This window comes from Papio anubis, chromosome 4 (assembly GCF_008728515.1).
Source record: "Papio anubis isolate 15944 chromosome 4, Panubis1.0, whole genome shotgun sequence".
Taxonomy (NCBI): domain Eukaryota; kingdom Metazoa; phylum Chordata; class Mammalia; order Primates; family Cercopithecidae; genus Papio; species Papio anubis.
In genome coordinates this window covers 1,791,360-1,817,898 of record NC_044979.1, presented here as the reverse complement: position 1 = coordinate 1,817,898, position 26,539 = coordinate 1,791,360, and positions in this window count along the sequence as shown.

Below are 26,539 nucleotides of genomic sequence, written 5' to 3'. Positions count from 1 at the left end.
CTGTCTCTACTAAAAATACAAAAATTAGCCAGGTGTGGTGGCGTGTGCCTGTAATGCCAGCTACTCAGGAGGCTGAGGCAGGAGAATCATTTGAACCTGGCAGGTGGAGGTTGCAGTAAGCTGAGATCGCACCATTATATTCCATCCTGGGCAACAAAGCGAGACTCCATCTCAAAAAAAAAAAAACCCACACCAAAAAAAAAAAAAAAAAGAACAAGGCAACCAATTCCATTTCAGATTAAGCGGCTGCCTTAGATCCCTGGGATTTTGTTTTTATATGCAATCTCTACAGTTTATGTATTTTCGTATGTAACGTCTATGGTCGGATCAGATGGCAGGCTCTGTCCCAACGCCAGCCACTTGCCTGCTATGCATTTCCTCTGTCTGCCCTATAGATCTGCCAGTGACATTATAATCTCTTCAGCATGGGTTATATTTATCACAGCCGTTTAGACAGAGTTAGAATTAATTAGGGAATGTCGCAAATGTCAGATCATTAAATGAAACGGTAAAAAGTAAATTGTGGTTTTTGGCAAGCAAGTGTTTCATAAAATAAGCTCCCTTGATGAAAAAGTAATTACTCTAAAATATATACTTTTATTACCACTTTTAGGGACACAGATTAGCAATCTAAGTTTTAAATTTGATATGAATGGCAATGAATTCTATCTGCCACAATACAGCATGGAATTTGATGTCTAAAATATTCCTAAAGGGTGATTGAATAGTCAATTAAAATACAGCATTGCTAAGTAAGGGCGTGTGTGTGTGTGTGTGTGTGTGTGTGTGTATTTAATGCAAGTCAGTTGTTCTTTGAATTTTAAAAGTCCTTACAAAGACTTTGGTATGATACACAATGGGACAGACATTGAGAACTGAAGCTATAAAATACAGGAACCTTTGCAAAGAATGATAGAATTGGTGTGAGGTGGCCCGGGATGGTTAGCATTGAGCGGCCCCCCACGGCTCGCTTTCCTTGGTCTCTGGCTATCAGTGGTGACTGGTGATGAAACCATTACCAACAGTTTCAGAAATTTCCCATACTCCTGTCTCCTTCCTACAGTTGATTCTAACGACACAGAAATGATTTCTGTTTCCACAAGTTCATGCTGCACATGTTAAGCGGCTGTGACAGAGCCTGGTGGGGCACTTGCAATTTTTCCTTGTTTTTCAGTTGTTTATGGTTGAAAACATGTGTTTTTCAGCATGGAAGGAATTTCTATAGAAGGCATAAGGAATGTGTGTTCAGAAAAGGATCTAATTTTGAAGACTTGAGCAAATAACACTCACATGTTTGATGGCACAAGAGATTTAATTTAAATAGCTTTAACCTGACTGGGTGAAGTGGCTCATGACTGTAATTCCAACTGCTTTGGGAGACCGAGGTGGGTGGATCACCTGAGTTCAGAAGTTCAAGCCCAGCTTGGGCAACATGGCAAAACCCTCTCTACAAAAAACACAAAAATTAGCTGGGGGTGGTGGTGCATGCCTGTAATCCCAGCTGCTCGGGAGGCTGAGGTGAAGAAATTGTCTGAGCCGGGAGGTGGAGGCCGCAGTGAGCTGAGATGGTGCCACTGCACTCCAGTCTGGGCAACAGAGTGAAAGTCTGCTGCCTCCTTCCCGAGAAAAGCTTTAATCTAATCAACAGTGAGGTTGGGTTTTCTAAGACATTGCCTAAAACATGAAGTTCCAAAAATGTTCTGGACGACAATGGGGTGGTGGCTTCTGCCTGAGGGGCCACACTTGCACAGAAGAGGGTACGGTGTCCGGAGCGTGCAGATGAACCAAGCCAGTGCTTCATGGTCACGGCCCCCATGGCTCACTGTGCACACACACACACACGCACATGCTGTGTGCACATGCACGCACGTCCAGGACCACGGGCTCTTCCTGGGACAGGATCAGGAAGCAACTCTGGCCCCAGGCAGCCCCTAGGATGTTACCCCCACCCTTTAGTGACTCCACCCGAGTCATCCAGCCTGACTGAGTCTTATTTAACTTTACAGACCGTTTCCTGAGAAAGGCTCCATGTAGGAAGGTGGTCATGGAGCCCTTTCTCTCATTGTGTCCTGAGTCCTCCTTTGCCCACCACACAGTCTGGCCCCACCTTCCCCTCCCCTTTTCTCCCCTCCCCATCCTTCCCCTCCTCTCCCCTCTCCTTTCTTCCCCTCCCCTCCCTTCCCCTCTCCTCACAAGCCATGCTGGCTTCACAGCTCAGTCACAGCTGTGGGGGGTGGTGGGGGGTGACTCCAGGGAATGGCTGGAGGGAAAGGAGCAGGTATTTTGGACTAGACGTGGTGTGAGAGCCATGTGTCCAGCCCTTGCTGGAGGCTGGTCTGAGCTGCCTTTCTGCCCTGGGCAGGGCATGGCCTTTCCCAGATGGGGTTGTTGTAGGAATCCCACTGGTCTAGTGTTTGGGTTTGAATTTTGTCTCCAAAAGTAAGGATTGAGTCCAACCCAGGTCCCACAAGGGCTGCCCTGTTTGGGAGGAGGGTCTTTGCAGATGGATTTGGGCTCAGATGAGGTCATCCTGGAGTCAGGGGGCCCCAACCACTGCCTCATGTCCTTGGATGGAGGCCATGTGACAGAGGCAGAGAGTGGAGTGAGGTGTCTGCAGGTGAGGCATGCAGGGAGGGTCGTGAGGTGAGAAGAGGTCCCCGAGAGCCTCCCACACCTTGGAGGGGCATGGCCTCATGGACGCCTTGGCCTCAGGTGCCAGCTTCCAGAACTGTGAGATGCACCCTCTGTTGTTTTAAGCCCCTGGTTTGTTAGAATGCTCCCAGGCCCCACACACTCGTTGAGCAGCTGTTAGCTGAGCTCCTGTTGTTGGGGGCCCAGCAGCGCGTGGAGCCTATAGGCTTTGGGGCTGGGAAATGAGCCCCAGGTTCAGCAGGGGCTCCCCAGCAGGGGCGAGTGCCCCCCGACACAGCACAGACTCCTTGGCCTTAAATATGCAGCTTCGTCTCCATCTCCAGCTGAAATGGTTTGTCACCTTTGCTACTGGGAGATGCTCATGCTGCTGGGATAGTGTCCCTGTCCCTCCTCAGCCCATGTCCTAAAGAAAGTGCCCAGTGGCAACCAAAAGCATGTGCACTGAGGACAGTGTTAGGGGCTCCAGGTAGCCAAAGGGACATGGCCTGCCTTTGGCTTCTCCAGGGAACACCTCCTTCACCGTCACCTCTAGACAGCACCCTATTCACTGCCACCTCCAGGGAGCACCTCCTTCACCATCACCTCCAGGAGCACCTCCATCACCTCCAGGGAGCACCTTCTTCACCGTCACCTCCAGGAGCACTTCTATCACCTCCAGGGAGCATCTCCATCACCATCACCTCCAGAGAGCACCTCCTTCACCGTCACTTCCAGGAACACCTCCATCACCTCCAGGGAGCATCTCCTTCACTGTCACCTCCAGGGAGCACCTCCATCACCTCCAGGGAACACCTCTTTCACCATCACTTCCAAGAGCACCTTTATCACCATCATCTTCAGGGATCACCTCTGTTGTTGGAGGGAAGCACCTCTGTCACTGTCCTCTCCCTCCTGGGCTCCAAGTCGTGACTGGTCAGCCTCAGTGCAGCCAAGGGGGGCTCTAAGGCCTGAGGCCTCTCTGGCATCACCCTCTTAATAAATCTCTCTCTCTGTAGCCAAAAACATTTCATGTCATTTCTTCCTTGATGTCACTTTCCTCACTGAATACCTGATTAATGCAACATGAGAATAATTTACAATAAAATGACTGTATTTGCCATGAAGCCCAGGTCAGATGTGGGGGGTGAGACCACCGGAGCAGCCAGTCCTGGAGCCTGCAGGGTGGGCTGCACGCCTGCCTGTCCTCCGCTGTGGGCTCTGGAGCTAACAGAAGGGCCTGTGCCAGTGCTGGCGACCGTCTTCCCCAGCCAAAGCCTGCCTGGGCTGCACAGCTGTGGCTTGACTGTCAGCAGCTCTTGAACGTGGCACTATGCTGGTGGCATTCTTGCTTCTGCTCTGTTTGTGACAAACACGAGGTCACACCAAATGCCAGAAAGTTCAAGGAAGGATCTATTTTCTGAAAAAAGGCAGCAGTGTTTCTGTGTTGGTGGTGACCTTGGGGCATCACCCCACTCTGATTTCTTGAGCCACTGTGATCTCTTCTGGCTCCAGCATCTCCCTCCCACGGGCCGCAAGACTCAGGAAGACAGCAGGGTCTGATGGGGGCTCCTGGGTTTCAGTTCCACCTTCTACTTTGCACAACATGATGGGGGGTGACTTAACCTGCTGAACTTCAGACATCCCATTTACAGGACAGAGATGAAGAAAACCCAAGCACACGGTTCCCCAAGCACCTGGCTGGGTTCCAGGTGCCCGGGACAGGTGGGTGGCCCTGCCCACTGGAGCTCCCACTCTGGAGCACAGAGCCCAGAAACGGGGGCACCATAAATTGGAACTCAGAGCAGAAAGGCCTTGTCAGGTGGGAGGTAGGCCTGCTGTGGGGCTATGCACACAGTTCCACTTCCAAAGGCTAAGGAAGCCGGGGTGATACTCACCAGCTTCCCTAAATCCCCCATGCTTGTTTCATAGATGAGGAAATCTGGGCTTTAGCCAGAAGAGCCTGCTAGGCTCACGGGGGCTAGAGGCGGTGGACTCTGGACCCTCCACTGTGGACGGCAGAGTAATGGCCCCGATGATGATCAAGTCTCATCCCCAGAATCTGAGAACGAGTCGTGTTTCACGGAAGAGGGAACGGAAGCTGCTCCTCAGCCTACCCTGAGACAGGGGCCTGTGGTGGGCTGTTTCCGGCGGCGCCTGATGTAGTCGACTGTGGTGGGCTGTTCCCGGCGGCGCCTGATGTAGTAGATTGTGATGGGCTGTTCCCGGCGGCGCCTGAGGTAGCATCTGTGGTGGGCTGTTCCCGGCGGCGCCTGATGTAGCGTCTGTGGTGGGCTGTTCTGGGCGGCGCCTAATGTAGTCGTCTGTAGTAGGCTGTTCCCGGCGGTGCCTGAGGTAGCGTCTGTGGTGGGCTGTTCTGGGCGGCGCCTAATGTAGTCGTCTGTAGTGGGCTGTTCCGCGTGGTGCCTGAGGTAGCGTCTGTGGTGGGCTGTTGGGGGCGGCGCCTGATGTAGTCGTCTGTAGTGGTCTGTTCCGGGCGGTGCCTGAGGTAGCGTCTGTGGTGGGCTGTTCCTGGCGGCGCCTGATGTAGTCGTCTGTGGTGGACTTTCCGGGCGGTGCCTGGTGTAGTCGCAGGGTCCTCACAGCTGACAGAAGGAGGCACAGGGAGGGGGAGTCCCAGACGCCGGTGAGAGATTCGGCCGCCGCCGCTGGCTCGGGAGACAGGAGGAGCCCCAAGCTGGGGAAAGGGCAGCTTCGAGATGTTGAAAAGGGCTGGAAACAGAGTCTCCCCGAAGCTTCCGGAAGGACTCAGCCCTGAGACACTGTGACTTCAGCCTGGGGAGCCCCGGGCCAGACCTCCGGCCCCTAGAGCTGTAGAGCAGGGTGGTCCCCAACATTTTTGGCATTAGGGAGCAGTTTGGTGGAAAATTTTTCCACAGATGGAGTTGGCGGGGAGATGGTTCCAGGATGAAACTGCTCATCCTCAGATCATCAGGCACTGGATTCTCAGAAGAAGGTGGAACCTGGGCACTTTGCACGCGCAATTCACAATGGGGCTCTCGCTCCTGTGAGACTCCAATGCTGCCGCTGGTCTGACAGGAGGCGGAGCTCAGACTCTAGTGCCACTATACCGCCACTCACCTTCTGCTGTGCGCCGGCTCCCAACAGGCCACGGACCCGCACTGGTCCTCGGCCCGAGTTGGGGACCCCTGCTGTTGGGGACAGACTCGTGCTGTCTTCATCTGCCGAGCTTGTGGGCATTCATTTCAGCAGGCTCAGGAAACTCACACACCCTCAGGTGCGTCCAGTCCCAAGACCCCAGTGTCAACCACCCTCCCCCCGACCCCGTCCCGGGGCTAGACTGTGTAACACGCCATCTGCACGTGGGCTGTGGAGCTCAGCATGTCTGCAGGAAGGCGCCAGATGCGCCCAGGACCCCATGGTGTTACTGCCGTCCGCCGTCTTCAAGGGCCCAAGGGCTTCTTGCTGCCTCCCGGGCCTGTGACCCAGCAGGGGCTGACTCGCTGCCTCTGTATGGTAGATGCTTGATTCCCAGGAACACAGGCACACGTGTTCCCGAGGAACCCCAGCCTCACTCCAACTAGGACTCTCCCTCCGTGTGCCTCCTTCTTTCGGGTTGAGGACCCCGTGGCAACATCACGCCTCACCCTGGACAGCCCAGAGTGCTGCCTCCCTGCAGCCTCTGCCCTCCTTGGAGCCCCTGCAGCCCCATTGCTGCCCGGATCCCGGCTCTCCATGGTTCGCAGAGCCCTTTGCCCGTGCGTTTGTCCCTCACCTCGGTGGCCTCTGCACGTCATAACTCTCCTGACGGAACCCATTGTAGAGTGACCTGGGCTGCCCAGACCCCCCTATGTGCTGTCAGGGTGCACAGGACACAGCTTGCTAAAAAGTGGGAGGCAAGTAAGAAGAGCTGAGTGTAAACAGTATTGACTTCTCAGTGGTCATTTAAATAGGCTGCTGCAGATAGTTTAAGACACAGTTAAGTGGGTGAGATCCTTCTTTAGTTTTAACTTACACTGTTTAAAAGTCATGAAATAATGTGGTCACTAGGATGCTGACCAAGACAAACAGCAAAGGGCAAGGGCAGGCCAGGGGAGCATCTGCGAGGGTCTAAGGGGAAAGGCGTTGGAGGGAAGTCGGGGGACTGAGCCCAGAAAGAAGCCCCTGGTAACACAGCCTGGCGTCATCTTCAGGGTGGGGGTGCCCCGGCCAGGTGTCTAGGGGGCTGCAGCGAGACCCTCGTGACCGTACCTGTGGTCTCTGCAGTAGAGGAGAGTACCCCTGAAGAGCTCTCTGCTGGCCATGTGCAGAGCCAAGACAGGTGGGGATCACACTCCCGCAGGGCGCAGCAGCGAAGCAGAGCCGGCGGCAGTGTTCGCCCCAGGACCATGGCCCAAACTCAGACAACCACCACCTTGGCGGACCTGGGGACTGTGGCCTGGCCTATGTCTGCTTCCTTTTTAACTCTTTCCCAAAGTGTAATATACACACCCAAAACCCAGGTGTTGGCGAGTGCTGCTCTGGGGTGGCCCCACCTATGGACTCGGTTCCCGGGTGGCCACAGGGCGGTGGGAGGGTCTCCGTCCTTCAGGTCACCACATGTGCTGAGGCCAAGGGGATGGGAGCTATGACAGGCTAACCTGCGCCCCCAGGTCTTGTGTTGAAGCTCCGTCCCCAGGTGGTTGTGTCTGGAGGCCAGGCCTTTACATCCGTCATTAAAGTACAAGGAGGCAGTATGATGGTCCTGACCCACTCTGACTGGGTCCTTACGAAAGGAGACATAAAGACACAGATGTGTTCAGAGGATGGCCCAGGGAGGACCGGGGTGGAGACGGCCTCTGCAGGCCTAGGACAGAGACCTCAGGAGGAACCAGTCCTGACCACACCTTGATCTCGATCTTCCAGCCTCCACTGTGAGAAAGAAATATGCGCTGTTGAAGCCCCCGCCTGTGGGGTTTTGCTGCAGTGGCCAAGCTGAGCATGCAAGAGGTGCGAAGGGGATGGAGGCCAGGGCACCTCCCAAGGCGGGGAAGCTGCAGGGGAAGCTGAGGCAGCGGCAGCTGGGGAGGACTGAGTTCAGATTTCTTTCCCCTGTTTGGCTTTTTCTTGCTGTTTAAGCCCTGAGACCCTAGGAGGGAAGGGGAGGAGAGATTTGAGTATTTTTAATTATTTAAAATTTTCTTTTTAAATGCTGATGCTGTTCAATAATTAACTTTCTCTAGATCCTGCTGTTTCTCAAATGGAAAATTAAAGGCAAATCAAAGTGTTGAAAAGACAGCAAAATAAATGACAAAATGCCCTTTATGAAAAGCCCAAACTAGGCGTCACCAGAACGAAGCCTCTCCTACCCGGGTCAACCCTCTGGAGGCCGGGGCTGCATGGGGTGGGGGCTGTGGGGTCCCAGCCGACTTTGGGCAGGACCCTTGCAGGCTGGCCTCTCCCGAGTCCACTTGGATCCTCTGCCTTCACACTGGGAGCCCAGCCTTGTGGGGCTCTGACCAGGGAGGGTGGCTCCTGAGGGAGAAGCTGAGCAGCTGCAGGCAAAGGCTCTGGAACAGCAACCTGGGGGCAGCGGGTGCTGGCCTGGGCTTCCTCATTCTAAACACTCCGTCTCTCACCTGCTAGCATTGGAAAAGTCCATGGTCCACGGTCCAGAGGCCTTGTCCTGTGGCCTCTGCTGGCTGCAGAAGCTGTGCAAAGAGCAGAATAGGAGCCCCCGAAACCCACAGGCTCCCCCAAGTCCTCAGCTACCCAGTACACTCTGACAGGCTCTGTGCTGGCTGTGGGGGTCCCCCTGGGGTGTGGTCCAGAGGGCCTCTGCCTCCCATCCCTCGCCTTGTTCCCCTCTGTCATCACCTGAGTGTGTCCCCAGATTCCACATGCTGAGGCCTGAATCCCTAGTGTGATGGTACTGGGAGGTGTCAAGCTTCAGATGAGGCTGGGACCTCATGAGGGGATCAGTGCCCTGTGCCCTGTAAGAGGAAGAGACACCAGAGCTCCCTCTCTCAGCCTTTGGGTCACAGCAAGCAGGCGGTTGTCTGGAGCCAGGAATCTGGCCTCCACCAGGAACTGAATCTGCTGTCCCCTCCATCTTGGACTTCCAGCCTCCAGCAGAGTGTGCCCTTCGAGCCGCCCAAGTGGCCTGACCTGACCGTACGCCCTTGGTTTTGGTGTGTAGGGCACAGGTCTGAAGGCAAATGTGAAGCCGACAAAGCCTCTGTGCCGATGTTCCCAGGAGTTTTCACCCTCTCGGAAAGTGTCACAGACAGGGACCCTCCCCGAGGGTGTGACCACACCCCTCCTTGCCCTCAACTCTACAGTGTCAGCTGTTTGAAATACATATATACTTTGTGTTTTGTCAAGGAAGATTTGAAACTTCTGGTTTAATCTGACCTTTTACTGTGGTGGTGATCCAACCTTTAATTGGTAAAATCATTTGATCCTTAAATGGTTAATCCTTGATCATTAGAGCCCCATCATCAGGGGGTCTCTGTCCGCATGGCCTGGAGTATTTCAGGGCATACATGACGGGCGCTCAGGACAGGCTGGTGAATGGAAGAACAGGTGAGCGGTGGGCTGGCAGTTGTAGGGGGTCTGCAAGGGACTGGGACCTGTCCCACGTGAGCACGTGCAGGCCCCAGTTAGCTCACCTTGGCAAGCCCCATAGGCTTTTCTTTTTTTTATAATCAACCTCATTGAGCTGTAATTCACATAGAATACAACTCATCCATTTAAAACCATACAATTCAATGATTTTTAGTACATTCACAGACATGTGTAGTCATCACCACAGTTGATTTTAAAGCATTTTCATCAGCTCAAAAATACACCCTGCATCCTTTAGTGACCGTGCCCCTAACCCTGCACCCTACTCCAGCCGTCAACAACCACTCATCGGCTTTCTGTCCCCATGAATTGTGGGTTCTGGGGATTTCTGGTGAATGGGATTATACAGCGTGGGCACCCGCATGCTGGGGGCTTTCCCTCCTCATCCTGGTTTTAAGGTCCACCTACATCATAGCGTGTGCCTGTGCTTTATTCCTTTTATTTTTATTTTAAAAAGATTGTAGTAAAGGGCCTGGTTTGGTGGTTCATGCCTATAATCCCAGTGCTTTGGGAGGCTAAACTGGGAAGATTGCTTGAAACCAGAAGTTTGAGACTGGCTTAGGCAACAAAGTGAGAGAGACCCTATCTCTACTATAAAAAAAAAAAAAAAAAAAAAAAAAAAAAAAAAAAAATCCAGGTGTGGTTGTGCACCTGTAGTCCCAGCTACTTAGAGGGTGGAGGTGAGAGGATCCCTTGGGCCTAGGAGGTTGGGGCTGCAGTGAGCCATGATTGCACCACTGCACTCCAGCCTGGGTGACAGATTGAGACCTTGTCTCAAAAAAAAAATATATAGTAAATATACATAACATTAAATCTACCATTTAAACCATTTAAAAATATATAGTTCAGTGGTGTTAAGTGCATTTGCAACCATCACCACCATCCATCTTCAGAACTTTCTCATCTTTTCAAACAGAAACTCTGTCCCCATTAGGCACAAACTCACCATTCCCCTCCCACCAGCCCCTGGCACCCACCATTCTGCTTCTGTCTCTATGAACTTGTCTGCTGTAAACATTAATATCTCATCTAACTGGCTTCATAGAGTATTTGTCTTTTTGTGAGTGGCTTATTTTGCTTAACATAATGTCCTTAGAGTCCATCCATATTGTAACATTTGTCTGACTTTCTTTCCTTTTTATGAATGAATAATATTCCATTGTATGGATGGGCCCCATTTTGCTTACCTCTGTCAGTGGACACTTGAGTGGCTTCCGCCTTTTGGATATTGTGATCAGTGCTGCTATGAACATGGGCGTGTAAATATCTGTTTGAGTCCCCGCTTTTAATTCTTTTTGCATACATCCAGAAGTGGAATTGCTAGATCATATGGTAGTTCTGTGTGAATTATCTCTAATTTTTTGAGGAACCACCATACTGTTTTCTACAGTGGTTTTATTGTTTTATATTCCCGTCATCAATGCATTAAGGCTCTGATTGCTCTACATCCTTGCAAACACTCGGCATTTTCTGCTGCTTTTTTTTTTTTTTTTTTTTTGAGACAGGGTCACACTCTGTTGCCCAAGCCAGAGTGCAGTGGTGCGATCTCAGCTCACCGCATCCTCTGCCTCCCAGGCTCACGTGATTCTCCTGCCTCAGTCTCCTGAGTAGCTGGGACTACAGGTGTCCACCACCATGCCCAGCTAATTTTTGTATTTTTAGTAGAGATGGGGTTTCACCATGTTGGCCAGGATGGTCTCGAACTCCTGACTTCAAGTGATCCACCCGCTTTGGCCTCCCAAAGTGCTGGAATTACAGGCATGAGCCACCGTGCCTGGCTTCATTTTCTGCTGTTTTGATATTAGCCATCCTAATGGCTGTGAAGTGGTATCTCATGGTAGTTTTCATTTGCATTTTCCTAGTGATAAGTGATGTTTAGCGTCTTTTAACATGCTTATTGGCCATCTGTATATCTTCCTTGGAGAAATATCTATTCAGATACTTAGCCCATTTTAAAATTGGATTATTTCTCTTTTTGCTATTGAGTAGTAAGAGTTCTTTATATATTCCAGACACCCTTTTCAGATACATGATTTGAAAACATTTTTTCCTATTCTGTAGATTGTCTTTTCACTTTCTTGATGGTGTCCTTTGAAGCAAGAATATTTTACATTTCGATGAAGTGCATTTATTTTTTTCTTTTGTTTTTCTTATAATTTTGGGGTCATATCAAATAATTCTTTTTTTTTTTTTTTTTTTTTTGAGACAGAGTCTCACTTTGTTGCCCAGGCTAGAGTGCAATGGTATGGTCTCGGCTCACTGCAATCTCCGCCTCCTGGAGTCAAGTGATTCTCCTGCCTCAGCCTCCCAAGTAGCTGAGACTGCAAGTGCATGCCACCATACCCAGCTAATTTTTGTATTTTTAGTAGAGATGGGGTTTCACTATGTTGGCCAGGCTGGTCTTGAACTCCTGACCTCAGGTGATCTGCCCACCTTGGCCCCACAAAGTGCTGGGATTACAGGCATGAGCCACCATACCTGGCCATATCAAAGAATTCTTTGTCAAATCTAAGGTCATGAAAATGTATCCCTGTGTTGTCTTCTAAGAATTTTATGGTTTTAGATCTTACATTTTGGTCTTTCATTCATTTGAGCTAATTTTTATGTATAGTGTGAGGTAAGGGTTCAATTTTACTTTATTTTTTCACAGGTGGCTATCCAGTTGTCCCAGCACCATTTGTTGAAAGACTACTCTTTCCCTATTGAATGATCACAACACCCTTGTTGGAAATCAGTTGACCGTAGATGTGAGGGTTTATTTCCAGACTGTCAGTTCTATCCCATAATGAAGACAGTACCACACTGTTTTGATTACTGTTGCTTTTTAGTAAGACTTGAAGTCAGAGAATGTGAGTCTTCCAGCTCTGTTCTCCTTTTCCAAGATTGGTTTGGCTATTCTGGGCTTCCTGCAATTCTGTGTGACTTCCAGAATCAGCTTCTCAATTTCCACAAAGACATCAGTTGGGATTCTGATAGTGAGTGCATTGAATCGGCAGATCAGTTTGGGGAGGACTGCCATTGTAGCAATGTCAAGTCTTTCCATTCATGAACATGGGATGTCTTTCCATTTATTTAGATCTCCTTTAATTTATTTTAATAATGTTTTTTAGTTTTCAGAGTATAAATTTTACTCTCTTTTATTAAGTTTATTCAAAAGTATTTTATTTTTGATGTTATTGTGAATGGAAATGTTTTCTTAATTTAATTTTTGGATCACCCATTGCAGGTGTATAGAAACAAACTGATTTTTGTATATTGATCTTGTATTATGTTATCTTGATAAGCTTATTTATTAATTTTAACAGTTTTTTGTGGATTTCTTAGGATTTTCTGTATACAAGATTACGTCATTTGCAAATTTTCCTTTCCAATTTTTTTTTTTTAGATGGAGTCTGGCTCTGTTGCCTAGGTTGGAGTGCAGTGGCATGATCTTGGCTCACCACAACTTCTGCCTTCCACGTTCAAGCGATTCTTCTCCCTCAGCCTCCCAAGTAGGTAGGATTACAGGTACCCACCACCACACCTGGCTAATTTTTGTATTTTTAGTAGAGTTGGGGTTTTGCCATGTTGGCCAGGCTGGTCTCAAACTCCTGACCTCAGGTGATCCACCTCCCTTGGCCTCCCAAAGTGCTGGGATTATAGGCATGAGCCACCGTGCCTGGCTTTCCTTTCCAATTTGAATGGCCTTTTTTTCTTTTTCTTGCCAAATTGCTCTGGTCAGAACCAGTAAAATATTCAAGAGTAGTGGTGACAGCAGACATGCATGTCTTGCTCCTGATCTTTGGGGGATGTTTTCAGTTCTTCATCATTAAGTAGGATGCTAGCCATGTGTTTTTTGTATATGTTCCTTATCAGGTTGAGAAAGTTCACTTCTATTTTCATTTTTTCAGTGTTGTTGTCATGAAAGGGTGCTGGGTTTTGTCAAATGTTTTTTCTGCATGTACTGAGATGATCATGTCATTTTTGTTTTTTATTCGATTTATATGATGTATTACCTTGATTGATTTTTGCATGTTAAAATGACCTTGCATTTTTGGGATAAAATCCACATTTTTCATTTATAATTCTTTTTATATGTTGCTGGATTTGGTTTGCCAATATTTTGTTGAGGATTTTTGTGCCCATATTCTTAAGAGATATTGGTCTAGTTTTCTTGTGATGGCTTTGTCTGGTTTTGGTATCAGCGTAACACTGGCTTCACAAAATGCTGAATACTCTGAGCAAAACAAAACAAAACATAACAAAACAACCTCCCAAACTATCATTTAATGAAGTGCTCTAGAATTTTGCTGATGGTCCACATGAAATTTTCTAGTACTGCAGTTACTAGATGGCCAGTCCTATTCTACCAACTTTTTGGCTTTACGATTCCATTTGCACATTGTTTCTGCCTTCTCTAAAGGCTTTGAACGTACATTTAGACCAAAATATTAAAACTTTGACCACCGTAGACAGCTACATTTCACCTCACATTCATGAAGTCGTCAGTTAGTGAGTGAATGAGTCCCCTGCCTTATGGAGACCCTCTCCACCCGGGCTCCACAGATCTCTTCTGCATGTTCTGAGCTGCAGGGAGCTCTGTTTATTCCCCAGCTATCAGAGACGTCTCCAAACTGAAATTGCTTCTGCAGTTTCTGCGGGGGCATTTTCCCTTCCTGCTTTTCCACTGTTAATAATTCACTCTTGATCTTCACAGAAACCTGCGCAGCAGGGGCTTTTGCTGCCTTCATTTTTCAGATGAGGAAACTGAGGTTTGCTGAGGACATGTGGGCTGTCCAAACATCTCACAGCTGGCAGCTGGCAGGCCAGAGATTCTGCCCTGGTCCGTCTGACTGTGGCCCTGGCCCCATGCCCAACTCAGCTCCTTCAGGCCGCTGGCGCCGCATGCCTTGTTCTGAGGGCTCAGGGGTGGGAGGCCAGGCGGTTCTTATTAAACGTAGACTCCAAAGTGGGGGCGGTGGCTGTGCCCCTCTCTCCTGCTGCCTCGGATCCGCCACCCTGCTGTCTGCCCTTGCTCATGCCTGAGCTGCCAGGAGGACAATCATGTCCTTTCAGAAAGGATGAGGCTCAAGCACCCCGTTCGTCTCACTCCGGCAATTTGTTCTTAATCAAAACCATCGCAGTTCCTGGCTGGGAGTCTTGATTAAGCCTCTCCAGTGGGTGCCCTGACTCCAAGCCTCGTCCATGATTTTTTTACTTAATTTTTTCCCACTTTTCTTTCTGATTTCTAGGTCAGGGGGTTTGAGGCTCGTTCTTGCTTCAGTGGGGCTTGGCGGTTTTGTGTCTGCTGTGAGGTTTCTGCCTGGAGGGTGATGGTGGAAAACCTTACCCTTCAGCCAGGACTGAAACCCCAATTGACGCCCCTCCCTGACTCTTAGCGTTCCCAGCCCCCAGGCTGCAGGGCCATTCTTCTTGACCTCTCTTGAACCTTCACCCCCTACAGAGCCAGGGTTAAGGGTCACTTTCTCAGCTTCCTTCTGCTGGAGAGAACCAAAGATCTGCTCCCCCTTTGTGTGCAGGGGGTCGCTGCCTTGTGAACGGTTTCCAGGCGCACGACCGTGTGTCTGTCTTTGAGGGAGAGACTTGTAGGGTCGTCTGTCCTGAAGTGACAAAGGTTTCTCCTGTTCTTGTAGCAGCAGCTTTGAATTGGGGAGACAGAGAAGGGAGGAAGAAGAACCAGGGACCGTTAAGGATGGCTGATCTCTTTGTGCCTTTTAGGGAGAGAGGTCATCATTGGATGGATGGTCACGCTTTCGGCCTCACGGAGGCAGAGGCCACCAAGGGTCACTTCCTTGAGCTCAGGGGCAGCCCCAGCGTCACTAGGCCCCTCTGAGAGGCACCAGGCAGCCGCTCCCCATCCCCGCAGTTGTGCTGGGGACTCCCTCCTTTCCCCTAGTGTTGGGAAGGCAGCACCCCAACCTCTTCCTCAACGGTGACAATTCCCAAGGACTATGTGTCTTTAAAAAGGAGGTGGCGAGGCTTTGCAGCACTTTGGTGAGACCAATGTGGACACTGAGGCACATGCCAGCCACTTAGGCCCCTCAGCCTCTGCCTGGAGCAGTGCGGGTCCCTCTGTGGCAATGCGGCCTCTGTGGACTTGCTGACCATGTGGCAGGCTCTGGTTCCTCTGAAAACTGCCCGGTCCACTGAGAATCGTCCACATGGGCTCCTGCCAACAGGTGCTAACCTCCAGAACTTTCCAGTGAAGGCGAGCTTCCTGAATTTCTGCTTTTTTTTTTTTTTTGAGATGGAGTCTCACTCTTGTTGTCCAGGCCAAAGTGCAACAGTGTGATCTCGGCTCACTGCAACCTCCGCCTCCTGGGTTCAAGCGATTCTCCTGCCTCAGCCTCCCGAGTAGCTGAATTCCAGCTCTTTCTAACTGCACATTTCCCCCTGATAGCACGAATGCTCGTTTAAGAAAAGTTGCAAAATACCGTTACAAAAAAGTTTTAAAACGCCTTATCCCCCAGCGTTAATTATTGCAAATGCTTTAGAGTATTTTTCCCATCCTTTAATTAGCATGTTTTGTGTAGGTACATATTTCATTAAAAACAAAAGTAGAATGCTCCTAGACACACAGTTTTGAGTCCTGCCTTTCTACTTAATGGTATGTGTCATGGACATTTTTCACATCATTAAACCCTTTTCAAGAACATCATTTAAATAGCTACAGAGCTTTCCATTGTTTGGAGACACTACAATGTATTTTGTTCTTCTCCATTGTTAAAATTTGACATGGAAAACGCTTCCGAACCTGGCTAAATCTTATATAAACACATTTTGACAATGTGAGGCTCTTTTACGATCCAGTGACAGACGGTGCTGATCACAGGTTCCGTTGGTCCGGTCTTTGGCCCATGAGTCTGGAGAATCTTTGGGCACTAGAAAGTCAGTAGAGAAGCCAGGTGCGGTGGCTCACGCCTGTAATCGCAGCACTTTGGAAAGCCGAGGCAGGAAGATCACTTGAGGTCAGGAGTTCGAGACCAGCCTGGTCAACATGGTGAAACCTCATCTCTACTAAAAATGCAAAAATTAGCTGGGCATGGTGGCAGGTGCCTGTAAGCCCACCTACTGGGAGGTTGAGGCAGGAGAATTGCTTGAACCTGGGAGGCGGAGGTTGCAGTGAGCTGAGATCATGTCACTGCACTCCAGCCTGGGTGACAGAGACTCCATCTCAAAAAAAAAAAAATGTCGGTAGAGAAGCTGTCATGTGCATGTGTCTACGTGTGTGTGTGTCTGTGCGTGTAGACCAGTGTGCATGTGCATGCGTGAGAACACACCCAGGTACGGACTGGATACATGGAAATTCCCAACCGGCCTCTCTCTGGGGCTCTTGGTTGCAGGCACAGTGGTGGTGGGCCGGGGACTGGAAGCTGGGTTTGGGTGGAGGGTCCAGGAAGGCTGACTTTGACGTGAGCCCCTGCCATGGTCATGAAAAGCCCACTGATGGGACCCAGATGGAACTCCAGACAGTTCCTCTCAGAATGGAGGTTACCAGGTGTGGTCTGCAGCCTGGGACAGGCTTCAGGGAGGCCTGTGGGGTGACCACAGATGACGGTGGGGAAGACACGTGGGGCAGCAGCTGCATCTGCATAAACTCGCCTGTAGTTTCCCGATTTCTCTCCCCTTTGTGGAAGGAGCAGTGGCAACTTGAGCAGTAAAAGCACTGTGGCCGCGGAGCTGTGGCCGCCGCCTCTAACGCTTATGTGCTCCATCTGCGCCATGTGGCCCCGCATGTGGGCATTCCTTTACTTTGGCAAGTCTGATGTTGGCAGATGGCTGGGATTGTGTTCCTGCTTGCTTGATTTTCAGTTTTTTTTTTTTAGGTGAACACATATAGGATAAAAAAGAAATCTGCAAAGTTGTTTAAAAGAGCAAATACCTTTTTTTTGTTTTTTGAGATGGAGTCTCGCTCTGTCGCCCAGGCTGGAGTGCAATCTTGACTCACTGCAACCTCTGCCTCCTGGGTTCGTGTGATTCTCCTGCCTCAGCCTCCCAAGTAGCTGTGATTACAGGCACGTGCCAACGTGCCACCATGCCTGACTACTTTTTGTATTTTTGGTAGAGACAGGGTTTCACCATATTGGCCAGGCCGGTCTCAAACTCCTGACCTCAAGTGATGCACCTGTGTCGGCCTCCCACAGTGCTGGGATTCCAGGCTGAGCCCCCGTGCCCCACCGAAAATAGCAGGTATCTTTTGACTCCTACTATAAACTTTTATCAATATGAGAGGAAAAGACATGCGCTGACTTGGGTTTTGTGATCACGGTGGCTCCGGACAGGATGGGCGCTTTTCCTGAGAGGATGCCAGGTGGATCCAGCCGAGGGAATAAAGCCGGTGCGGCCACCTGTCAGCCCTGTGAGACGGTGTGTCATTGCAACCACGTGGATCACAGAGGTCGTTAGATTATTTTAGCAAAAGGTCATAGGTCTCATGCACAAAATATTCTTCCTTTGTGGCTAATTGCAGGGAAAACAGTTATGTTCTGAATTTGCTGGCGCTCCTGTAGCTTCTTGTATTTCCACCGCAAGGCTGCTGTTTGGGTGTATTCAGGTTTGTCTCTGTGTGTGTGTGTGTGTGTGTGTGTGTGTTTGACAAAGCACAGTGAGCTTTGAGGAGTCCATTTAATCCTTGCGGAAACCTAAGAGTGGTTTTTAAATCTAAATTGTTGCCAAGAGTGACGTTTTCATTAGACTTTAAGGGAAATGATCCATTTCAAGCAAAGACAAAAAATTCCACCAATGTCTCAGGGATGAGATAATTTTTTCCCAGTAATACAAGAAGAACCATTAGTACGAATAGGAGAAAAGGGATCATCTCTCATGAACTTACTTTGAGGAAGGTTTAGAAAGCAATGTCCTGGCCAGGCGTGCCCGCTGGCTGGGGACGGTGTAGGTGGGACGCAGGTGAGCCGCTGGCTGGGGACAGTGTAGGTGGGACACAGGTGAGCCCGCTGGCTGGGGAGGGTATGGGTGGGACACAGGTGAGCCCGCTGGCTGGGGACGGTGTGGGTGGGACACAGGTGAGGACCAGGATGCTGCCTTTTCCTCTTTGTCCTTGGCAGCTTGCCCAGGTACCTGCTAATGCATTGTATCCAGTAAAGTTCAAAATAGGGCAACTGCCCCCAAAATATAGTTTGGACTGTCCATAAGAAATGTTCTCATTTTTGCCCCTGTCCCCTGAGCCACACAGGCATGACAGTGGGACATGGGGTCTGGGGCAAGGCTGGGCACTGCCATCCAGCACCCAGCTCATTTCGGCCTGGGCTGCCCTCAGCACCACGCAGACATGCGAGCTCCTCATTTCCCTGGAAGATGAATGAGAAGATTCACGGGAGATTCTTTTCAAAGCACTGGCACAGGCCCTGTCACCGCAGCTGTTTATTGACCCTGTGGCGGCCGAGACGGCATGTTTGGAAATCTGCTTGGCATGGAGACTGAGGTGCCCTGACCATTGCAGACAAGAACTCATCTTGATACCTGCAGGCTAAAGGAGGAAAGAGTGGGGTGTCTGTGTTAGAGGTTCGGAGCCGCAAGACTCCAACAGCCAAGTTCGACGGCAGGCAGAGTTGGTGCCTGGAAACTTCCCTGGATCAGAGGGTTGTTGGTTGTGGTGGGTGCGCACCTCACCCACGGTGGTGGTGTCTGAAACAAGACCCTTTTTGCTGTCTGTGGAACTGGCGTAGACCGTGTGGTGCAGGTTCAGCTGCCAGCTATCAAGAGGAAGTTGGACATGAGACAGGTACTGAGCAGGCTTCGTCGGAGACCAAATGAATGCAGGGTTTCAAAAGCAAGACTTGGGGCCTCTCAACTGAGCATCGTGGCTCTAGTGGGATTTACGTGGCTCTGACCACAGTGTCCTCCGTGGCAGCAGCGTGGAGTGAGAGCTCACTCCACTCACGCTGGAGTGTCCTCACGCTGCTTGCAAACTTGGTCACGATGAGATGGTGAGAATTAGGCCGATTCTCAATGTGGTGTTGAGGGTATCAGACGGCTAAGGCATGTTGAGAACACCCCCCAGCAGACGCCCACAGCCAGGTTGTGGTGTGGAAGACGAGCTGCGAGAGTTAAAATAAGCTGCTTTCACACAACGGTCCCTCGAGTGCCAATACAGACCTCGCTCTGATGTGCGGCAGGTGGACATTGTTCCAAGTTATGCTACTTTTGTTTAAAAAAGTACTTGCTGGTAAGAGATGATAATTTGAATGTAGTAACCGGGCACTTAGTTCATTTGCGCACACCAGGCCAGTGCACTGCCCGCTGCTCTTGATAAATACTGGGACTGGCCTCTGACTTTGGTTAATATTTTTCCACAGTTCAAATTCACCTCTTCAAGCCTGAGCCCATGTTCTTTTTTCCCACCTTGTCCCCACCCCCATCCTCACCCCTCACCCTCATCCCATCCCCCTCGCAGTCCCTACTCCCGTCCCCATCCGTCCCTACCCCATCCTCACTCCATCCTCATCTCCATCCATCTCCACTCACCCCATCCTCATCCCGTCTATCCCCACCTCACCTCATCTGTCCCCACCCCATCTTCATCCCATCCATCCTCACCCCATCCTCATCCCAATTTGTCCCTTTGTGCCTGATCCTTTCACCTCGGCGTCCCTTGCGACACTTATCCTTTAATTCTATCCAGTTCCCGATTTACTCCGATCTTTACTCCATCTGTTCCCGAAGTCGATCTTTACTCGAGAAACCCCGGATTTACTCGATCTCATTTCGATCTGTTCTTTATTTACTCTCGGGATTTTTACTTCCGACGATCTCTTTAGTCGATCTTTACTCGAGAAACCGGATTTACCGCTGATTCTTACTCGATGGTCTCGATTTACTTTATCTTTATCTCGACGAGCCTTCGACGACGATTCTACCTTCGGACGATCTCTTTACTATTTTACCGGACGAAATCTTTATTTACTCGATTCATTTTATCTATCTTTGATTACTCGATCTTTACTTTATCTGTTCTTTATTTACTCTATTCCCATTTTCGACGATTCTTTATTTACCTTTATCTTTATTTCGATCTGTCGTGATTTATCGATCTTTACTCGATTCATTCTCGAATCACTCCCGCATCCTCACTCCCCATCCTCTGCCCCCACCCCATCCTCACCCCATGTGTCCCCACTCACCCCATCCTCATCCCCATCTGTCTCCACTCACCCCATCCTCACCCCCATCCATCCCCCCTCCATCTTCACCCCCATCTGTCCTCACTCACCCCATCCTCACCCCCATCCATCCCCCACCACTCACCCCATCCTCCCATCCTCCTCCCCACCCCATCCATGCCACAGTTCATGGGAAGCCGGGTGCACATGTGTGGAGCCAGAGCCACCTCATCCCTGTCCCTCCCTCCCCTCCCCACTGGCTGAGCGGGAGGGATTTGCCTGATTGGCTTCCTCCCGTTGCCATGACTGTTGCTAAGATCAGGGCTGTCTCCAGCCCCTGCAGGAAACATGTAATGAATTATGGATGTCCGATTTTCTCTGAGAGGCCTGATCTGTAATGCAGATGAGCACCAAGTCCCCCCTTTCTTCTGGTTTCTTAAGAAAAAAAATCAGTTTTAAATCCGAAGCTGGCGTTTGTGTAGTCCTGGCTGCCCCTTGCAGTGACCACCGCCCCGGTGTTGATTCTTATGCAAAGAGAGGGCTGGGGTCAGGTCTGTTGTTTGTTCTGGAAAAGCTTGTAGGATTTTCACCAGACCTTGTGACCCTTTGGGACATTCTTTTTTTTTTTTTTTTTTAATCAGAGACAAAATGGGATATAAACACTAGAAGTGACATTTTCTAAACGTGAGGCACCTCTCTGGGCTGGCAGTGCCAGGAGTGTGGAGGGCTCAGATCTCTGCTGGCAAAGCTGTGAGTGCTCTCCCTTCGCCATCTCCCTCCCACTCCAGCCTCCACCCCAGAGCAGAGAAACATTTGCCTAAATGTGACTTATACCTTCGTTCTGAGAGAGGGCACAGGGAGGGCCTCTTCCATCGTCTGCCCTCGTGGGCTTCGAGCAGAGAGGGCCCTCATGTTTACTAAGTGCCCATGTGGCCTTGGGGCCACCCCATCGCCAGATGGAAGGGACAGAGGTGACAGGCGACAGAGGACTGGGCTCCCTGTCCAGCCCCCTAGTGGCAGAGGTCCTCGGACAGTAGGAATCAGAAGGGGGTCTTTACTGGGCCACCCTTGGCAGGGAATGACCTGAGCAGGTGCTTCCTGTGTGAGTGGGGGTGTCTGGGAACTGTACAAGGTGCACCCATGTGGGCACGCTCAGAGCCTGGTTGGACTGTAAGGTAGGAAGGCATCCAGTCGTTCCCATGGGCCAGCACAGAGGAGACACAGGCACGCGTGTGTGGGCCTGAAGGCGGCCCCTTCCTGGCGGTCTTACCTAAGCGACTGTCCCCTTAGGCTCCCAGCTTCGTGACTGTCACCCAGCGTCCCCATTGCCCCATGGCTCTCCCTCTCACGGGAGAAACGTTGACAGTGCTGGTGGGAACACAGAGACGCCACTCAGGACCCCCGTGAGATGCAGGCACAAGTGGCTTTAACTTTACAAAGCAATGAAGCAAAATATGCTGGCTTTGAGACTCAGAGGGCACGAAAACAGTGAGCTGGGGTTCTGGAAAGATGCCAGCTCGGCCTGGGCGGGGCTGAAAAATACCTGCTGTTGCCTCTGCCTGGTCACGGGCTGCCTCCCACCACCACAGAGGGAACCACGCAAGTCAAAGACAGAAAGAAAGGGATAGAAAAGAACTGTATTTCAAAGAGGCAAGCCTTTCTACCAGAATGACGGAAACACAGTTTAGGTGAAAATTACATTTGTCACCCCCACACTGGAGTGTTTATTGAACGGCAGCTGGGTCAGCACAAGGAATTTCAAAAGAGACGCAGGACACGAAGCGATGGATGAGTGGAATCCTCCACTAAAACTCCTTCCAGGACGCTGTGCATCTGTCTAAAGTTTCATTCTCGCTTTCTTTCTTTTTATTGAGGGAATGCCTTGGGCGTTTTGTTTTTAGTCTCGGGACCATTTTAATGAAGAGCCATGGGTCACCGCTTCTATTCAAGGTCGTGTGCAGACAACAGTCATTGGAAATAGCACTTGTCTTTGAATTTAGCAGATAGCAAAACAGAGAAGGAGCGTCCTGGAGGAGCGGCTTTCCCGCCAGCGTCTACCTGTAGAGAGTGAGACGGAGACAGAGACAATTAATTGGACGAAGCAGGCAGAATCCCCGATAATTGAGGCCGGGCGCTACGGGCTGACTTTCCCTTTCTGGAGTTGTTTAGCCAGTTTCTTTCTCTCTGCTGTGTGTGTCGACACAGCCTTGGCCTCCCCCACTGTAAAATGGAAAAGCCACAGCCGCAGAGCTCACCAGGGAATTCTGCCGCTCTCGGAATGACTGCACGCCGGGCTGACAATGTGAAGTGTTAGATTAACGTGAAAGTGTTCTATTTTGGAACATCGAATAGAGACGAGGCGTGTAAGAAAATGATGTTTTAAGAAATATGTTTCATGCCATATCATTTCTTTTACTGAAAACAAATGGACAAACAAACAAGAAAAGCCAAGGAAAATGCAACCGGGATACGGAATCGGCGCATCTGTGAGGGGAAGGATCTCACCTCCAGTTAAGATAAAAATAAAGCCATGCGTGCCTCTGTTTCTATATGTGGTAAAATAAACAAGCGTCACTTAGAGGAACTATTGATTCTGTTATTAAAACAGCCTGTTTGGTTTGCCAGATCGTAGCAGTTATTAATGCATTATTAATTCTATATAAGCTTGTCAGATCCATTAACCAGGGGAGTAATTGCTGAGGGAGGGGAGTCAGAACGTGCGTCACGCTGCTCGCTCGGTCTAGGTGGAGAGAAGCGGAGAGAAGCCACGTGGAACAATGGAGGCAGTCGTGTAAGGCAGTGTCCGTTTCTGTCTGTGGCCGAAATGGCCAGGGGTATTTTTGGCCAAGTTGATGAGACAGATTGGAAGAGGAAGGTTTCATACTGATACTTCAGCCGACTGGCTGCAGGGTAACCTGCATTTTGGGCCATTTTTGGTTAAATGTATGAAAGCAAACATCCACATAAAGGCTGGAATGGCTTGTCAATGACCAGAGGCTCTTCCCGGGATCTTTTGAGCCCTGGGAACCTGGAGGTACCTGCAGAGCTGAGTGGATTGCTTCCGCGTCAAGGAAACAAACGGGACTTGTGAGAATGGGCGGTTTGTGAGGCCCCCGGCTGCAGGCGCTGGAGGTCCTGCCGCCCAGCGGCACGAGGCTGCTCTGCCTGCTTTAAGGAGGAGACAGGACTATTGACTTGGTCCAATTTGCCTGAACTCCTTGTTTCTCACTGCCCGTGGATTCCAGTTGCTTTAACACAGGAAATGGGACCTGCTGGAGAAGACTGTGCTGTCCTCAAAGACAACACTGTTTCCACCAAGGCAAGGATACAGCGTGACTGAAACAGTGCTTCACCCACAGGGTGGCTGGCGGGTTGAAAGTCGTGTTCTGTGCAAAGCCTTTGTAATAGGGTCTAGCCATACCCAGTGCTATGCACGTGTTTACCACCATTGCCTCTCCCTTCTCCCACCTCATGTTATCTGTCTGAAAAGTGGGTGTCGTGAGCGACCTCTGGTATCTGCTGAGGCGGGGTGGTGTTTGGGTGAGGCCAGAGTAGTTGGAGGCTTTGTTTTTTGCATAATGGGACCCCCATTTTCCACTTAACCCAAACCAAAGCAGAATCATGCGAGGCCTCAATGCAGGCAGCCCTGAGGGCGCGAGAAAGTTGATTTTGTTCCAGGGGCTCCTGGCAGCTGGGCGATGGGTGACCACGCCAGGAAGCACCTTGACTTGGGTACTTTGCAGAATCTTCCTCCCAGGGCACCTCGACTTGCCGCCGTGTGGCAGCTTTGACTCCCAGCCCAGTAACAAACACGTCCATGATGCTGTGGACTGACAGAGACCGCAGAGCTGGTCAACGTGAGGAATGGGGCCCGCACCCCGGAGGACCTCCAAGGCTGGGGGCACGGGAGCAAGCGGGTTACTCAGGCCCACACTAACCGAACTTGTGACTTCTCTCCCTGAGTCAAGGCAAGTTTTCATTTAAGCCAATGTAACACAGTCTTGCCAAAGATTGGAAAAATCACTAGCTTTGCAAAAATTTAAAAGACTCAGATAATACTCAAATTTGGAGCCCTAATGAGGTATGTAAACCTCATGTCCACAGACTGTGTTACTGAAACCAGAGGGGTAAGATGCTTGAATAAGCCACCTGGGGCCGCCCACGGCTGCTCCTTGCGTGGGAGGTGACCACATGTGGCCGCTTCTCTGGGGGACAGGACAGAAACTGGGGTAGGTTTGGCACAGCTGTAACCTCCAAGTCTGTGTTCATTTAGAACTGACTGCCTTTGATTGCATTTGACAAAAACATTGGTCCATGATTGATTGGAAATAAAATAATGAGGGTTTGAGATCCGGGCTCCAACCTCCCTTCTGTTCTGGGCCCGTGTGAGGCTGGGGGTGGCCCGGGCAGGTGTCAGCAGCAGGAGCGTTTTCCGGGGTCCCCTTGGAGAATGTCTCTCCGCAGCTTCTCCTGGAACACTGGCTCCGAGGCTCAGCAGCCTCCTCGCACCCCCTGGGTCCACACCTCGGACCTGTCTGCTGGCATGGCCAGCCTGCCTTGTCGTCCCCCGCAGGCTGGTGCCTCAACAGGCGGCGTGTGGATGCCACCATCACCATCATGGAAGAGGCAGGTCCGCCCTGGAGCTGATCCCCTGGTCAGTGGGGACCATCCTTCACCTTTGGTGTGCCCGCATTCTCACATGGGGGCAGCTCTCTAACCCCACACCCTTCGGGGACGGCCCAAGACACCCACGCTGTCTGGCAGTGGGCTGGAAGTGCACAGTCAGCTGGGCTTCTGGACTGGATCTGGCAGCCGTGCTGGTGGCCCTCAGGAGATGCCCGTGAGGGTTTTGGTGCTGGAGTGGGGAGGGGCTGCCGTGGGTGGGAGGTTTCTCGGACACGGGTTGGGGGGTGACTGGATGAGGTGACCTGGGGACTGGGACGATGGGGACGGTGCCTGAGTCAAGCCACTCAGTGCAGGGACCCCTGGGCCTTGATTCGAGGTCCTCCGGCAGCCCAGCCTCACTCACCCTGGGTTCAGGCTCCGCAGAGGTAACGCCGGTGGGCAGGGAGAGAAATGACCCGGGGCCGCCGCTGAACTGGCAGCTTGGCGAGGCTCCATGAGAACAGGGACTTTGGTGCGTGGGTTTTTCCAGGAAGAGTGACTGTGTCTTTCCTGTGACCTCAGCAAAGCCCGGGGGCTTTCTAGGGTAGTGCGTTGTTTTTTTAACAAAGGAGGAGCTGCCGATGTCCTGGAAACGTCACCGCAGACTCTGCAGCATCAGCTGGGCCTTTCAGGAGCTTCACTGCCTGTTGGCGTTTCTGATCGAAACAGGGGGCAAATGCAGGAGGGGCGGGACCCTCAGGCCTGGCCACTCGCACACCTGAGCCTGGCGAGAGGCGCACAGGGAGCGACCCTCTGAGGTGAAATCTCTGACGCTGTCGGGGTTCCTACCACCCCCCGACGCCCTGCACCGAGCACGGCAGCTTCAGCTTTTGGGGTCCCGGGGAAGGTCACCGACCTGGGAGGTTCTCGCTGCTGCTGATGGAGCCACAAGGCACAGAGCTAACAGGTGCTGAGTCGGGGGCGCAGGCCCGGCCCCCGCCTGCCTGTCCCCCCTCCGCCCCCGACCAAGGACACGCCGGCATCAGGGGGTTTGTGTCCACACTTCTCCCAGCCCCCAGGGTGCAAGAATGAGGCTGGGTGTCGGCGCTGGTCTCTGCTTGTCTGGAAAGGACTTGCTGTCCCGGGGGAAGGGCAAGGGGCCGCTGGCCAGTCCGCACTGTCCCCCGTGCTGTGAGCTCCCTCCAGGGTGTAGGGTCTGCGGATGGGAGGGGCACAGGTTGAAGCTGTGTCCAGGCAAAGGGGAAGCGCAAAGTCCAAACGTTTCCTGGCCAAGGGGCCAGCGGCACCTAATTCCACCTTCTGCGCCAGTGCAGTTTACAGCCCAGCAGTCGCCAGGGGTGGGGTCAACTCTGGAAAGCCCCTGTGTGTTGATTCCAGGGTGAACCCAGGACTCCTGAGTGGGCACCCAGTCCCCTTGAGTGCCGGCCGCCTCTGCTTCCCTCTCCAGGCCCACCTGCCGGCCACTACAGTGGACCCCAGTGCCCAGCCCAGGTCCCCCACGCCAGCTTCTCTCATCCCAGGTCACTCTTTTCACACTGTCTTCTGCCAGTCACCTGCACACTCTGATTCCTGAGGGT